The sequence below is a fragment of the Hippocampus zosterae genome, chromosome 18, assembly GCF_025434085.1.
Source record: "Hippocampus zosterae strain Florida chromosome 18, ASM2543408v3, whole genome shotgun sequence".
NCBI lineage: Eukaryota > Metazoa > Chordata > Actinopteri > Syngnathiformes > Syngnathidae > Hippocampus > Hippocampus zosterae.
Window position 1 is genome coordinate 8,340,092 of NC_067468.1, and position 16,202 is coordinate 8,356,293.

Sequence of the window (16,202 nt, forward strand, 5' to 3'; positions counted from 1 at the left end):
GACTAGCCAATGGCCAGATGCATTTTTGGGGTACAGTATAGGCATAGCTCGCTCGGAAAATGCACCTCGCAATTGCGCCGCTTCATGGCTGATTTGAACGAAGGCGCTCATATCGTGGGGAACGGGCGACTGGCGTCTGAGCCGAACAACAACACTCGGTGCCGTTTTAGCCACGCCCCTCAAATTAGGAAAAGTGAAAAAACGTTTCAAGCTGTAGCTCCACAACTGAGTACGAGTTGTCAGTCTTTGCGGGTTTTCATCAATTATCTGCAAACATCCATCCATCCATTTTCCGATCTGCTTATCCTCACAAGGGTAAAGGTCAAGGTCAAGGTCGCGGGCAGTGCTGCAGCATTTCCCAGCCGTCTTGAGGTGGTGTTGTTATTGCGAATAAACACAATTGTACATCTCTGGAACAATAATATGAACAGATTGAACCGATGTGGATAATGGTGGCTGTTGAAGTTTGAGATTGTTGACACTTTCAAGGTAGCTTTGTACAATTTGTGACGATTGTTGAATGTGCTCCCTTTGCAATTTTCCTGTCTGAGTACAGTCTGTTTGAGGCGATTCCACACCAAAGCGGCAGTAATTGATCCGCCGAGCCTCCTCTCGTATGAAATATTATTCAAAAAGACTTTAATTGCTCTGCATTGTTTGATGCCAATGAAGGCGTACGGAATACTTCCGCTGGGCTTCCTGTATGCCTGAGATCTAAATCATGAAAGATGAAACCGTTAGCGTCCTCAAAGTGGTGCTGTGACATGGTGCCTCGGCAATTTGTCAACCCTGAGCGAGCAGGAAATCTGCCAAAAAAAAGAACCTCATTGCTTTTTCTCTCTCACTCCAGTGATGTTGAACTCTCGTGAAGTGTTAGCGTTCACCGTGCGTTAATCACACTTTCCACCATGAGTCTGTAAATTGGAACTTGAAGATCCGTATTTTGGTGTGCATCGCACACAGCGGTTGTTTTGAAGCTATCCTTCATTTTCCCCTTTGGGGGAGTGAACGTGTCAAAACTACCTCATTAGCAGCCAAAACATTCAACTTCAAATTGCAGACTATGTTTTACAGTACTGGACTGCAAGTTTACCAAAACTCCAATATTAACTCATTCTAACTGATCGCTTTTACCTGACAGACACATGAAAGTAAATAGTTGCACCATCTAAGATGCAAAGGGCATGCCCACAGAGATATTTTAAAACTGTAAATGTTGTTCTAGGCATTTTGGCAGTTTGCAACACAATTTTAGGTCAACTATATTTCATTACATAGCGAGCTATTATTACATAATATTTTAAATGTTCCGTAAAGCGCTTTGTTACCAGTGCAGCGCTTGTGAAAGCTCTATCTAAGTAAAGCTATTTATGTATTTCATTGTATTCCTTTTAGTGTAGCTCCATCTAGTGGATGCATAACGCAACTACCGCCACTTTTGTAGCTTTTATTCTATTTGTGGTGCGATCTATATATAAAAAAAAATTGCCCATTCATTGAAGGTGCGCCTTACACTCCGAAGCACCTTATAATACGGAAAATATGGTATTTTTTAATTCATAGTCCAGTGTGATAATAAAGCCTAATCCTGAACTGAAGTATTATAATCGTCCATTGCTGTGTGCCTTTTTCCTCAAATTGATTTCATGCTGCTTCTAATTGGCTACAATCCCTTTACAGATTTAGGCACCTGTTGCTTTGTCATGGATTTGATTGTATGATGCCCACTTTTTGTGACCCAAAACTTGGGATTTTGGTTTTTTTAACATGCATTTTAACAATACAATTAAACCCCAAATTATTCATGTTTTGGCCTTTAAAATGGAAATAACACATTAATGTGAGAGCTGTATTAATTGACAGTATTTTTTTATGTTCCAAATTGTGCATACTCTCTCAATGGATAGATAGCCAATATATAGACGCACAGTCTACCAGCATCATCATGACTCACTCTGTCATTTTTGATCAAGAGTTACCCAAGTAGCAGAAAATTAACTAAAACTCTAAATTTGACCAAGGTGTGAGTCATTTTCAGCCTAACTGTACATGTGGCTTGTGATGATCTGGATCCTGGAAATGCTACGTGTGAAATATCACCCACTGCACGTTGGGCTCGGACTATATGGACTAACTCTCCCTGATGGAGTCCTACAGCTGCGGTTATTTGTCAAGTTTTTTTTTCTTCGCTCTCTTTTCCACATGCTGTACTTCATACAATGGGACTCGTGTGGGTGTGATCAGAGAGATGGCTTATCTTACAAGTACCTGCGGTATGTTGGGCATCATTAACAATTTACCCAATGTTGTCTGGACCTGCTCCCATCTCCGCCCAATTATCTTTTCACTCCCACTGATGCATCTCATCCTCCAGCACAGTCACTTGTTACTTGTGATTAATGAAAACTAAAATGGACAGGCCGAGTTCAGATTGTTGGATGTTGTCCGCATATGCATCTGTCGTTTTCTAGATGATGTCTTTATGTAATAGTCGCACCCAGGGAAGAGAATATCACTGTATTGAAAATTTACCAGAGCATATAATTTCTTGCTTACTTGCATCTAATGCTTCAAGCTATTTATTGCCACTCCCACTTGATGTTTCCTGTCAAAGCAAACAATGAGAATTATGCATCATGTATATGAAACAACCACATGACTTGGCCTTAGTAAAATGTGTTAAGTTCAATGCTAACAACAATACAAAACGCCATTGGTAGCAACGCGGGTAGTTGATCTCTGTTGAACAAACATTGTGTAGCAACACATGCAGACAGACGATGACAATTCGCACATATATATTCCTTATTCCTTAGGAAGACTCAGTAATTCCTGCATCTTACTAAGTCAGGTGTAAACCTCTCTTTCATGTGTGTCTGTTTATTATGCTGCCCCGAGGTGGCCGAGGCATGCACAACAGAAGTATGTTGCGGTAGTAGAAATGTCAATTGATCAAAAATGAAATATATTCAAAGCATGTATGCACGGGACAAGTTGCCACAGTCTGAATCACTGCTGAACTCGTCCTTCTTTTGACATTCGGCGGCTATTTGAAGCCAAGTAGTGCACCTCATTTTGTCTCATTTGCTTTAAAACACTTTGAATCAACATCTAATTGCACATAAGTGACACGGTTCTTGATCAAGTGATCAGTCAATTGACTAACTGATGACTGTGCACATTCCCAGTGAGACCTCATTTGATTTTTAAAATCGAAAATAGATGGTCAAGCTCGTGGAGGTTAGATGTTACATCACAACGTAGTTACTGATATCTTCTCCAAGATGGTGTCGTGCAGTGATAGCATCAGAATAAGTACTATATATATATTCAGAAAAAAAGATTGCACTGAAAAATCATGACATACCGGACAGTGATACTCCAATTTATGACATGCTCAGACCTGCTTTGCACCAACTGTAAAGTCACGGTGTGTTTATCACGCTAAAGGCTCCCAGCGGAATTTGTAATTCCCTACTCCGTGCCTCATTAGCCTCGGAGGGAATGGTGTAACAGGTTGGAAAGGGTTCTCCAAACTATTCCTCATTCCACATGCAAATGAAAACACCATTTCCTCCTGAGCAAATTAACTGGCTTTTCAAACGATAAATTTCCCCAGCTGTACTGTAATCTTTGACTAAACAATCCAACGTGTTTCTCCAGATTCCCCTAGGGAAGTGGGAGGGTTTTTTGCCAATGAATGCAAATGAAGATCTAATATTGGACTGCAGAAGGTATTCAGGTATTTGTTGCTGTGCCAGAGTGGAACAGTCAGCATCAAGCACGGGACTGGTTAGGTAGCTGTCAGCGGGGAGGCACAAAACAATTTTTGTGTGGCTCTCAAAGGAGCAGCGGAGGTTTTTTGCTTCAACTTAGATTTGGCGTTTGACGATGTGTCCTCCAAGTCTCACAATACAAATAACAAAGAGAGGAGTTGCCGTGCAGCGGGGCTACCAGATAAGCTTACAACTAGCCCAGATTCTTTGTCGTCTTTTTATTTTATGGCAGGCTATAAGCTAACAGCTAGCCCAAATGTGTTGTCTTTTTTCAATATTATGTCAATCTATAAACTGTCAGCCGAGATTCTTTGTCATCTTTTTTTTTCTTGACAGTCTATTTTACCCTGGTGTGCCATGCCATCTGTCACAGATCAGTCAGGGTACTACATCAAGTCACCTTTGTTTGTACTAGACCTGAGGTCTCCAAGACGAGACTGACTACAGATTAAGTGTTTGCTGTGCTGTGTAACATATCAAGTGCACAACATACTTTGCAGCAGTAATGAATATGTGTTATTATAGTGTGTAGGGTCTACCACAGTACCACTCGAAATGATCAGTGTCATCACCAAAGTCTTCATTTACGCCCCCCCCCCCCCCCTCCTGAGTTGGCTCTCTTGGCTCCTTCACTTTTTTCATGCACTCATTAATAAGTAATTAGCAGTTTGAAGCCGGCGGGGACTGTAGATCCGACTCTTCGCTGGACCCCGCTGCCACCAAAGCAATCACTCGTTGCCCGCAGCAAGCAATTTGAATCTTTGTATTTTCTACCTTAATGCTTTTCCATCACATTTCTTTTCTGGAATTTGCTTTGAAATTGATTTATGTATTGGCCGTCGGAAGGGCAGAATCTATTGCTTTGCCGTTTCCCTGCAGCCTGTCTTCTTTTTCTTATTTGCTCTCTGTCTATCGTCCTTTAGAAAAAGCTGCCTGTCTCAGAGGTATGCTGTTGACAGAGGGTCATACGAATGTGTGGTAGCATTCACCTAAACTGCCTCCAAGACTAGGAATAGCCACAGAGTCAGAGGTGACATTTTTATTCCTTTTTTTTCCCTCTCGTGTTGCTTTGAACTTGTGAACATTTTTCATCCTCCTTGTAAAAGCAGAAGTGAGAATTTTTATCTGTCGGTCCCTACGGCTGCTGCCCTAACTGAGTAAGGAAAATGCAAAAGGCATGAGCCAGAATTTGGATATTTGAATTATGCGAATACATCACACCCATCAGGAGTAAATCTTCAGGCAATGACTTTAGCTACTTTTACATCGTGTTGCTGTCGGCTGGAGCAGCCTCGTTTCAGGTTCCCAAGGACAAATAATCCGACGCGCCTTGTATATGGCTCAATATTCTGATTTCTTGAGCGTAGTATTTTAAATGTTCTGTAAAGTGCTTTGTTGCAACTGCAGCGATTGTGAAAGCTCTATATAAAGAAAACTGTGTTATATCATGATCCTTTTAGCATAGCACCATCTATTGTAGCTTCTATTCTATGCGCCTTATATTGCGGTGTGCGCTACATATGACAACAGTTTTAAAATAGGCCAATCATTGAAGGGTGCGCCTTATAATCCGGAGCGCCTTATACTGCGGAAAATACTGTAATTGACTAATTGTAATGATCATCTCACAATCTTCCTTAAATGAACTGTAAACAGGCACAAGACCAACTTTTCCTGCACTGCTCGTTTGAGTTTGCGCACTGTGCACTGCCGATGTTGAACGGAGTGCTGTCGGGCCTGACAATCACGGCTTATGTTGTGGCAGAATAAGCTCTACTGGCGAGCTCCAAGTTGCCGCTCCGTCTCGCCTCCAGACAATCGCAAGCTCGTCCGTCTAATCACTTGTTTATCCTCCGTGTTTCTCATAAGGATTTACTTTGATTAGTTTGATCACCCCCAATTTGACAGCTGCTACACCAACTCCGAATCGCGCATATTTTACCGCAAGACTCGAGGCAAAGAAATAAGGGGAGGCGACGGCAAGGAACTGATGAAATGTTGTGCTTGTCATTTGGACTTTTAAAAATAAATATTTTTGCATTGACATTAATCCCTAAAAAAGAAAATACGCAGCAACTCGTCCTAACTTGCTTCACCCACACATACTGAGAAAGTTGCGTATATTCAAATCAGCAAGTTCTCACAATGGAGTAAAAAAGAGAAGTCCCCATTCTCCATCTCCATTGTTTTTACTCTGTGCTATCTGCCAGTTTGCTGTCTGCAGAGAACCAAAACGACGTCAACAGTGGGAAGTTAAATCCCCACAGGTGCTTACAACGTTCAGAGCGATCACCTCGTTCCACTCACACTCATTTCCCAAACCCGAGTATGGATAATTATAAGAATAGGACGCGTATCCATCAAAAAGATACTCTTGGAACAAACACTTGGCTGTAAGTCACCAACTTGAAGCATAAATGCACTCTGATAGAAAGCCAGCTAATCCACCCCAAAAAGGCACTTCACTTCTCAGTTTTGTAAGGAATTCAAAGCAAGTTACAGCGATCGGAACACTTCATTTACCAAATGTCGCAATCCGTCTTTTTTTTTTGGTGACATTGCTCTTGTTGTTCCCCCTCCCCATTCACACAAGCAGAAATAATGAAAAAGAAATCTGCAGGGAGCTGCTGAGAAATGGGACAAGCAAAGGGAGCCCTCTGGGAATGGATCATTAGAGCCATGTGATATTCAGCATGTGTTTTGGAGCGGCGCCTCTGGCTGGGCTTTGAGCTGCGTAGTATTGGTCAGTGTGTCTGTCGATGACTGGGAGGTCAGCCATTGATCTGGAGTTAGAAGCTTGGATCCAAGCCTTCATCATCCTGTGGGCCGACCACCAATGTGGGTGGATGAGCCTTGATCTGCTTCAGTGTGTGTTGGGGTTGATGTGTACAGTACTGGCTTAGAGAATGCTGCAAACACACAAGCAGGCCCCTTGCTTGTGTGTTTGTGTGTAGTTTACTATTTATTTATTTATTTTATGATGTTGTCCCCTTTGCGCAGTTTGGGCCCTTTAACAAATGACAAACGATAAGGGCCAAATGCAAATTGACAGCGCTCAAGCATCAGGCAAGCTCCGCGTGTCTGAGAAATTATTCTCACTGTGTGTGTTTTTTTTCATCCATGGCAAAGATTCGAACCATCCACCTCCCAATCCTTAAGAGCAAAAGAATACAAAAATAATCCCAATTTGCGCTCTTCACAGTATAGGATTGGAAAAAAAAAAATAAACGACGACTCAAATCCACAGTTGCTTTCTTCATTTGAAATGTTTTCCAGGCCTTTACTGCAGCCTCTCTCAGTTCTTGTTTGAATCTGCGGGTTTCTCCGTTCAATCTCCCCTTCAGGAGGTGATATGCATGCTCGATTGGGTTAAGATCCGGCGATTGACCGCTCTATTAGTTTGGATGCATTTCTCTGTAAATTGTCATACAAAATGGCTTTGTAAATTCATTCTGCCGCTACCATCATGAGTTGCCTCATTGATAAAGACGAGTCAGACTCGTTCCAAAAGCGGCCATGCAAGCCCAAGCCCTCACATGACCTCCATCATTCGTCACAGGTAAAGTTGTGTGTTTATATCAACAAATACATGCATAAATAAAGACGTATATAAAGACCAAAAGAAATAAATGAATCATCTCAACGTCTTTGTCTCCTAGTGCTAAAGAAGCGCAATACAGTACATTATTTGATTGCCCGTGTCTTCTGTCTGAAGCGATGATCGTCTCTTTGTGTTTGTTTGAGGCCTTCGGAACAAAGGCTGCTGTTATTTTTTTTCTCCCAAGTGAAGCCCCCTTTTATGTTTTTCCTCAACAGCTTTTTAGGCGCTTCTACCATCTGTTTCAAACGCTCGGGTTGACCTGTTGCTCAAAATGCCCAGTGGGCGTGTCACCACAATGCATGTGGCCTCTTCTGGACTTTTGACACGACAGAAGCGTTGGAGCAAGTATTTCACCCCATGATGTGGTTTTAGGTCCCCGATACAAAGCAAACTGGGGATTGCCCGGCAATAGCGCGGCACGGATTGCATAGCAGCAGTAATTCATTTTCTTTTGAAATTGTTCTTTTTATGGCTGTGCTGTGTTGCTGCGATCGATTTCCAAGCCATCGGAGAGCAAAAATAATCATAAGTGCGTATCCTCATTTGACATGCAAACACTTTGCATGCCTCCGAAGACGTTTTTTTGCCGGGCGCCGTCATAAAAGGAAAAGCCGGATTGTCAACATTGGATCAGGCGGAAATAAAACTAATATTCAGTTTCATGATATACAAAACATACATACATACATGCTGATTTATATTGCGCTTTCACAACAGCGGCAGCTGTAACAAAGCGCTTTACAAAACAGTTAACAAAGTAAAATAATAAACACAACACATAACATAAAACACGGACAGTCGTGCAGTCCTAACCACTTTTCCGTCACACGCTTTGTTGTTTGAAGCAGTTTGAGATGAAAGAGGAGAGATCAAAGTGTCCTTTAACCAGTGGATCAGAGACGTCATGCTCAAAATGTGCACACGTCGGCTACAAGCTAAGTTTCAAAGTCAACAAGAAGCTGTAGCATCCATTGACGAAAAAAGAGATTGGTTCACTTCTCCTGTCCCATGGAAATCCATTTCAATTCCAAGCGGCGACTCACGGTTCCAAATACGCATCGGCGCTCTGCGCCAACGCTCCCCTCTCCTCATCCTCAACTTCAGCGGCCATCCATCCAGCCGCACCAACGCCAACTGTCCAACAGCGCTGACATAGCCACTGAACAAATCGGGGTTGTGAAAAATGCTGCCCATTACTGGCGCAAAAAACACAAGCGCCCCAGGTCTGTCCAGCACCGACAGTCAATGGCGCCGACATTCCTCCCAATCAAAATCTGTGCTGGTACAGGCGTGCTGCCGAGAAGGCGCAACCACCAAGCACAGATACTGCTCCTTTGACGAATGTCGTGGCCAAAAAGCGCTGAAATCAGAGTCCATATCAGGTCCACACAATGAAACAACAAACAACATGTGATAAAACAAAAGACAAAAACAGCAAAAAAGAACAAAAAAGCAAGGCTCTTGAAGAGCACTTGCCGAAGGCTGCCTACTCGGACGCCAGCTTGGGAAAAAATAAATATTTAAATAAATGGAAATAAAGAAATAAATAAAATATATATAGTATTACATTCACACGTAAATTTTGTTTTATCGAGTCAAAGTTCCAGTTTGATGTCCTCATCTCTACCTTTGCTTTTTCTAATCAAATTCAAGTCAACGCAACGTTGAATAGTGAACGCCCCATTTTGAGCGCATGATCCTTGAAAGTACTTCTTTTGCGAGTTTGATCAATGCACGGAGGCCAAAATTAGATCAAGTCAACATCAACCCACTGCTTTGGCATTGTGCGCTTTGTATACATTTCTAAATTGCGAGGAGGAGTAAACACACCGTAAACCTTCAAAGGGAGCCATTCCACCATCGACGATACATGCCCTCCGTTTGCCGCGTGAACACTGCCAGTTATTAAACGTACAACATCCATTAGTGACTCTGAAAACAGTTTCACCTTTCTGGTGTGTAACCTGTCCAATAAGAGAGCCGGACCCCTGAGTAAGATCATCTTTAACCCTTTCGGGCAGTGGACAGCTTATCATGTTATCAGGTTGCAGGTTATCATTAGTAGTGCATGAAAGGGTTACAGAGTGTCTCCCTTTGCACAGAAACATGGTTCAGTTCTGAAACTGCTCATCCAGCAACTTTCCACCACACAGGCGCTTCAATCTCGATGGAGTGCTTGTTGAGCGAAATACCTTCCAGCCATGGCACCAACAGATGTCGTCGCGGTTACTTAATTTGTTTGTGCCATGCTGGCGCATACGCTTAACTTTCACACCGTGCCCTTCTGCATCCATGACGACACCCGGGTATGTTTCATTGCCGGACTTAATGACGCACCATTCGCCAACGTCTTTTAGTCCGTGGCGTCTTTCTCCAGTTTTACACAGATCTGTTTGGGTGTCAGAATGAAAGCTTGGCGCGATGTAATTTTAGCTAATAAACTCTCCAACAAGGTCAAATGCAGTCTCGTTCTCTTGATATGAAAAGTGAAGCACTTATCCGAATGACTCAAACAATGGTTGGGTGCACTTGTATCCTCTTCATGTGATACCAAAACATTCCAGCCAAATAAAAATGGTTTCAAATGATACCTTGTGCTCCTAACTGCTGTGTTGTCCGTGGAAATTCCACCTTAGCGCATGCAGTGCAGCAAAATGGCGTGTGGGACCATAGGGGTCCCGCAGGCACGCGCGCAGACCAAACTGCCTAAGGCAGCACTCGATGAAGGGATCAGGATCAACATCCAGTGGCGGTCAAGGTGTCGGCGGCCCTGCTGTGTGAATTGTGGTAGAAGTGCCCGCTGCAGTGGTACAGCAAAAGTGGGATGCATGCACACGCTCTTTTAACGTCTTAAGCATTGTTCAAAACGTGAATTTTGGTGGATGGAATAAAAACAAGGCTGCTTAAAAAAAGAATAACCAACTGAAAATATAACCTATTACGTTTTGATATCAAGCCATCCAGCCATCCATTTTCTATTCTTATTATCCTCACAGGGGTCCCAAGTGTAAACTGGTTGCCAGGCAATTGCAGGGCATTTCGTTCTATTCCACTGTTGCTGTACCTAATACAGAAGAAGTTGACAGTCATTTGAGAAATGTAATTTGGTTTTCTTTTTGACACAAGTCTAAAGGAGTTGCAGTGAAGGCCATCTTTTTTTTTCAGTTTGTAAGCACAAAACAAATATTGGCAAACTGCAACTAGAGGTCTTGTCCAAGAAGCAAACATGTCGTGACTGAAAGCTGCTTTTATCCCCTTCTCATCTTGCCGGAATGACGATCAAAATTGGGGTGCTGCTCGCTCAACGTCATGCAGATTGATTTTGAAATTGTTGGGTTGCCTGTATAGACAAAGAAAGAAGACGCACTGAATGGGCCCTCACCGACACTATGACAGATGTGTCAGACACATCATGGCCTGCCTTGGTATTCATTCCCGTTAAAATGTTTTAAGATCAACCTTCGTCTTGTTGGGACAGAGATAGTCTAGTTCAGAAGTTTGATCAATGTGTTTGTGTTCGAGTACAACCAAGTACATCCATTCAACCTTGCTTTACCTTGTGACCATATACTTTATGTACAGATAACCTAGCCAGCTAGCTATCTAGCGAGATAAATAGCTAGCTAGAGAAATAGCTATCTAGCTAGATAGATAATATTCATTCTGTAGTAATAAAGAACCATTCACATATCGACACGTACTGTATGGGCAATCTGTACAACTGACAGTGTTGTAAGTGTTCTATTACTTTTGCCCTCATTAAAATTAGATGCCGAGTCAAATCTACTAACCTGGAGGTAAAAAAACAAACAAACCCTGAAATGTTGACTTTTTTTGAACGGATTGTAATGGTCACGGTTACGAAAGCACAGCAGCCAGCAAAGACTTTTGGCGGCTTCCCTCTGGCTCCCCATTTCACCCTCAAATCACCCAGAAAGCTTCTCTTCCATTTCTTCTCTCTTGTTCCACTTTTCGTTCACTCGATCACTCGCGGGGTCTCTCACTCACGCACACACATAATCACATTTTACCTGCCACCATCTCCTTATGTATTGCAGCCCACTGATGCATATAATGAAGTCCAAATGATGCTAATGCACTGGTAGATATATTCTTCCAGTCATTTTAGCAGCAAACCGTACGTTAATGTTTTATTTATTTATTTTTGACCAGTCCGATTCAGTGTTGAGGATTGGATTTACTTCCACCAAGTAAGTTGTTTGAATTGCTATGACTTTGTGAATACAGTTCATATTTAAACAAAGGGATATTGAAGCGATACATATTGTTTATGTGCAATTTGGCACTGATCAAAGTAAGATTCTTTTTCTAAGCAGGAGCTAAAATACTGCATGAAATCATTAAATTGAAACCCTTCCATCAATTATCAATCCAGTTTGTCCAGAGTACCGGTATGCCGAGAAAACAATCAAATCTCATGTTAACCCAATGCAATGAATGGAAAGGTATTTAATACGTTCCGGCCAACAATTAAAAACAAATAAAAAATGTTTTGGGTTTTGTTGTTTTTTTTTTTAAATGGGACTCTACAATTCAGTTAAACATTTAAAAATAATGAAACCATTTTTGATACACTTTCTAGTTCATTTTAATTCACATTGTACTATTCATTCTGGTGTTCACGCCTTGGCCACCTGAGGACACTATAAGACAGACATATGGGCATAGTGGACATTGAGACTATCTCAGTTTTTCAGTGAAGCAATTATATTCGACAGCCTTCACGGAGGATCAAGAATATATGTCTGAGAGCATTGGTATATTTTCACTTTCATTTAGATTTCTGCACTTTACGGAGTGCCCGTGAGAATGGACAATCTCGCTCAAGTGCGATTTATTTATTTTCACTTTTACCAATATCCATTTTTTGACACTTCCCGCATGGACGTTGGCGAAAATGTCCCACTTGTCACACTGACTGTCTCTCCCCTGGGATAAACGTCACAACAGTGCATGAGGGTATAACCGAAAAGCTGTGGCCTGTTGCCAGGGCTTTGAGCTGGCACGAACTAGCTCGTAATCTACCCGCCCATCCATCCATCAGGAATATTGTTTGTACAGCTGAATGATTCGTGGTAACATTTGACCCCTGAACCTGATTACCTGACTGGACCTCTGCAGGCTCAAAGCACCCATCATCGACTGTGTCACTCAGTCAATAAATCACTTGGAGATGGAGTCCGGATCGAGCAAGAATTTACTGCTTTTAGCATTGCATGCCGCAGCACCATTAAGGCAGCATTAGTCCAACTCGGAGCATGAAAGCATTTGGTCCCAGATCTCTGCACTCATTCGGCGGTTTTATTAGAACACGTAATAAATAATGAGCCATTTACAAAAAAAAAATTGGATTGAAAGTTTTCATTTATTCATCAATTTTAATTGGATTTGATTTCACCTTTAATCTATATGGCATGTTTTCAAGGTCACACTCATGAAAGTGGGAATTACTGTATATGATATTTAATAAGACATCCCTATGTAAATAGCAACGTCTTGAAAAGGTTGTTGGACTTCTTTCCCTCATCAAAACTCAAAAGGGTCTAAAAATAATGTGCACATTATTAAAGCCCTTGAAGGCAACTTTGTAATTGGGCTAAACTGCTTACTTTGATTTTAATATTTGCAACAGAGCGATTTTATGGTCGACATTAGCGTCGCAGCCGACAGGATCATTGCTAATCTGTGCCTCGCATCCAACTGCAGGTTTACAAATTGACTATAATCTGCCGCACTTGCATCCTGAGATTAAACTGCTTGTCCCCCTTCCGCACCCGTCCAAATATGGGATCGGAATCGGCTTATCTGTTCAACCCGACAGTTCCGATGTCTAATTTCTATGCCTTGGATCAGTGATTCTCAACTGATGGGTCGGAACCCAAAAATTCGTATTTAAAAAATAACAGGGGGATGGGGACGGGGGGGGGGGGGGGGGGGGGCATTACAGAGGTCTCGCCACACAATATTTTGAGGTTATGAATGAAAGAGTTTGCGCAGTGGTTTAAGAAAAAAAAATGGTGTTTGTTGTTTTGAATGTATTCAATTTTATTCCATCAAGTGCTTGTACAATATAAAATCAGTTTGATCCAGATACATTTTTTTAAGCAGTTGTATAGTTGACTTCAAATTTGTTTCTGGATCCAGATGACTTTATTTGGCTCAATAGATCGGTGCTAAGTGTAGGAACATGATTTTGCTGTTACATGCATGACCTCATTCCTTCAGATAATCTACAGACATTAAGTCACTACTTTCCGAGTATCCAGCATAAAACTAAAAAAAAATACAAATACAAATCAAAGTTTGTAGCAAACACACTGAACTCAAAAGGCATAGTTATGACACACACTTGGGGGGGAAAAAAAGTGGTAATCTGAAATCCTCCAAATCCCATAACATCAAATAGCATCATCACATCTAAATGTAGGCCACGAGACTGATCATGTTCTTTCATGTGTTTCCTTTTTTTTTTTTTTTTTTTTTTTAAACATTTTTCACATCCCTTATGATCAGAGCCAAGCTGAGGGTGTTTCGTTGTCACACCCATAGGTGTCATCATCTCATTGGACTGCTTTCATGCGAAACACACACACGAATACATAACCTGATCATCGAAGTCAATATCCATCTGCTTGCTTCTTTCCTGGAAAATGATGCTTTCCTTAGGTTATAAAACATTTTTTTGTTGTTTTTTTGCGATTGGCTACTTTGGGATTTAACGAGTAATTTGTATGGATGCATCTTTAATTCCTACATCTCCCTCTAATCTGCAAATTGTTGGGTGATAGGGTATGTCGCTATAATTGGATTGTATCCGTCTAAAACCATACAAAAATAAATAATGAATTTGATTTATTAATCAAGATTTTACAGACAAAGCACCTAATCTCAGGGGAATTACTGTACAGCGAAAAGTTTGGGATACGCACCTGTTGAGGCGCTTTGTCTGGCAATATCAGCTTCATTTTGTCAGCGTTCAACTTTTCCACAGTTTTGCAGACGTATCGCTACGCACCGGCTATTTAAACGATAATGGGGGGAATAGCCTCAAACTCATTAATTGAATAAGATTGAATTAATTGAATAAGAATCCTCGCGACCATGCTAATCGACAAGTCATGCTAACTTTGGCCTGTTAATTGCAAGCGTCCTGTTTAATAATATGAACATCTCTCAGTCGAGTTAAACCGCCGCTCAAAGTGTTTTTTTTTTTTGGGGTCATTCCTTCAAAACAAACAAAAATCTTACAATTAACCTAACCGTGACCTCAGAGTTGGATCAAAATCTGAACAGCTTCCTTCCAGATTCTTTTTCTTACATAGGCAGTTCACAAGAATTTTTTAACGTGTCTTATTTCAAACTTGACGGGTAGGCTGCCCTTGCAGAGACGCAGTTATGCGTATCCAAGCAATTAAAACAACATTTTCCCATATCGCCCTATGACAGCAGCCTGAAGGAAGAAAGCAGTTTGTATATGAATGAGCTGTGACTAATCTCCCTCATTCATTTCTACCTTTGTCGGAGTCAGCAGCTGATGCAGTCACCAAAAGTAGTTTCTTTGTGACAGAGTTGATACCAGAGCAATTGTTCTCACTTGCACTTATCTCTCCGAAAGGGCAGCTCAATGCGGCGGCTCCCACTCTGTGCCAGTGTGTTAACTTCATATCAGATATAGACGCGGGACGTGGTCTGTCTGTGGCTGTGTGAGCTCTTGAACTCGCTTCTTTCTGTTCTTCATTGTGGCTCTTGTGTAATGATCTTCCATCTTCTGGATGTCCGAGCAGGAAACCATGAAGCTTCCCTTTGTGCTGCTTGTCCAAATTTATTGTGCCCTTCAATTAAGTTGAATTATTATTATTATTATTTTTTTTTTTTTTGCAATTGTAACTCAATTATTAAGAAGACAATACAAGTATCAATGGAAATTGAAGTACCATTCCCAGATTTTATTTCAATATTCTCAATCAATATAATTGTCCTCTTGTGAAATACCATGAAATAAAATGTCACGACATTTCATGACAGGCACTAACTAAGCACCGTCACAAATAGTGAAACTGTAACGAATGCCCCCTCCACTGAGGTTTATAATTGAGGTTAGATACTATCAGATTAGTCCAAATTAGCGACTCAACTGACTTCAACATAGTTCCTTGGTACCAATACGCCGCGAGATGGTAGCAAAGCAATTGGTTTGGCCCGATCACATGATCGGGAAATAAAGACCAAAGATGTCAAAAAGATCAAATCAAATCAGCGAATTTGCGAATTCATGAGTGCCAAGCTCCAAATAACACAGAAATGTTATGATAGATTTAACGTTTAAATGACACATACAATATGAGCTCCAGTTGGTGTTGCGCTGAACCTTTGTCGTCCAAGCTTTAAAGCCAAAAGGTAAAATAATAATCAGAGCCAAGGTCCTTATCTCACAATTGTTTTTGTGCATACTGATTGGGGAAAAAAAACAACAGCAGCAACAACACAATGACAACAACCCTCCCCTACTCTGCGTAAATATTTGTATTTGCTCGCAAGACCCTGAGTCAGTCTTTGATTTCATTAATAATTGTTTGTATTCCATTTCGTTTCCCACAGCATACGGTACATTAATATTAATGCGCCCTGATATTTCATTTGGCATGTGAGAACCATGCCTGGGAGCAAGGTGACTTATTATTTGGGCTGCCGCCATCCAAGTGTGTCATTACGGAAGGAACCGTCGCTTCTGACAAGCTCATCTCGTGTGTACGTACTCAACCCACTGATGCAGGATGTCATGGAATTTAACATGCAAGCCCATG

General features: G+C 41.4%; 1 protein-coding gene across 1 annotated transcript in view; it reads left to right on the forward strand.

Annotated features, from left to right (window-relative positions):
• LOC127591270 (transmembrane protein 132C-like) overlaps positions 1–16,202 on the forward strand; it is a 99,715-nt gene that overhangs the window by 43,501 nt on the left and 40,012 nt on the right. The gene's annotated exons all lie outside the window — the stretch shown is intronic.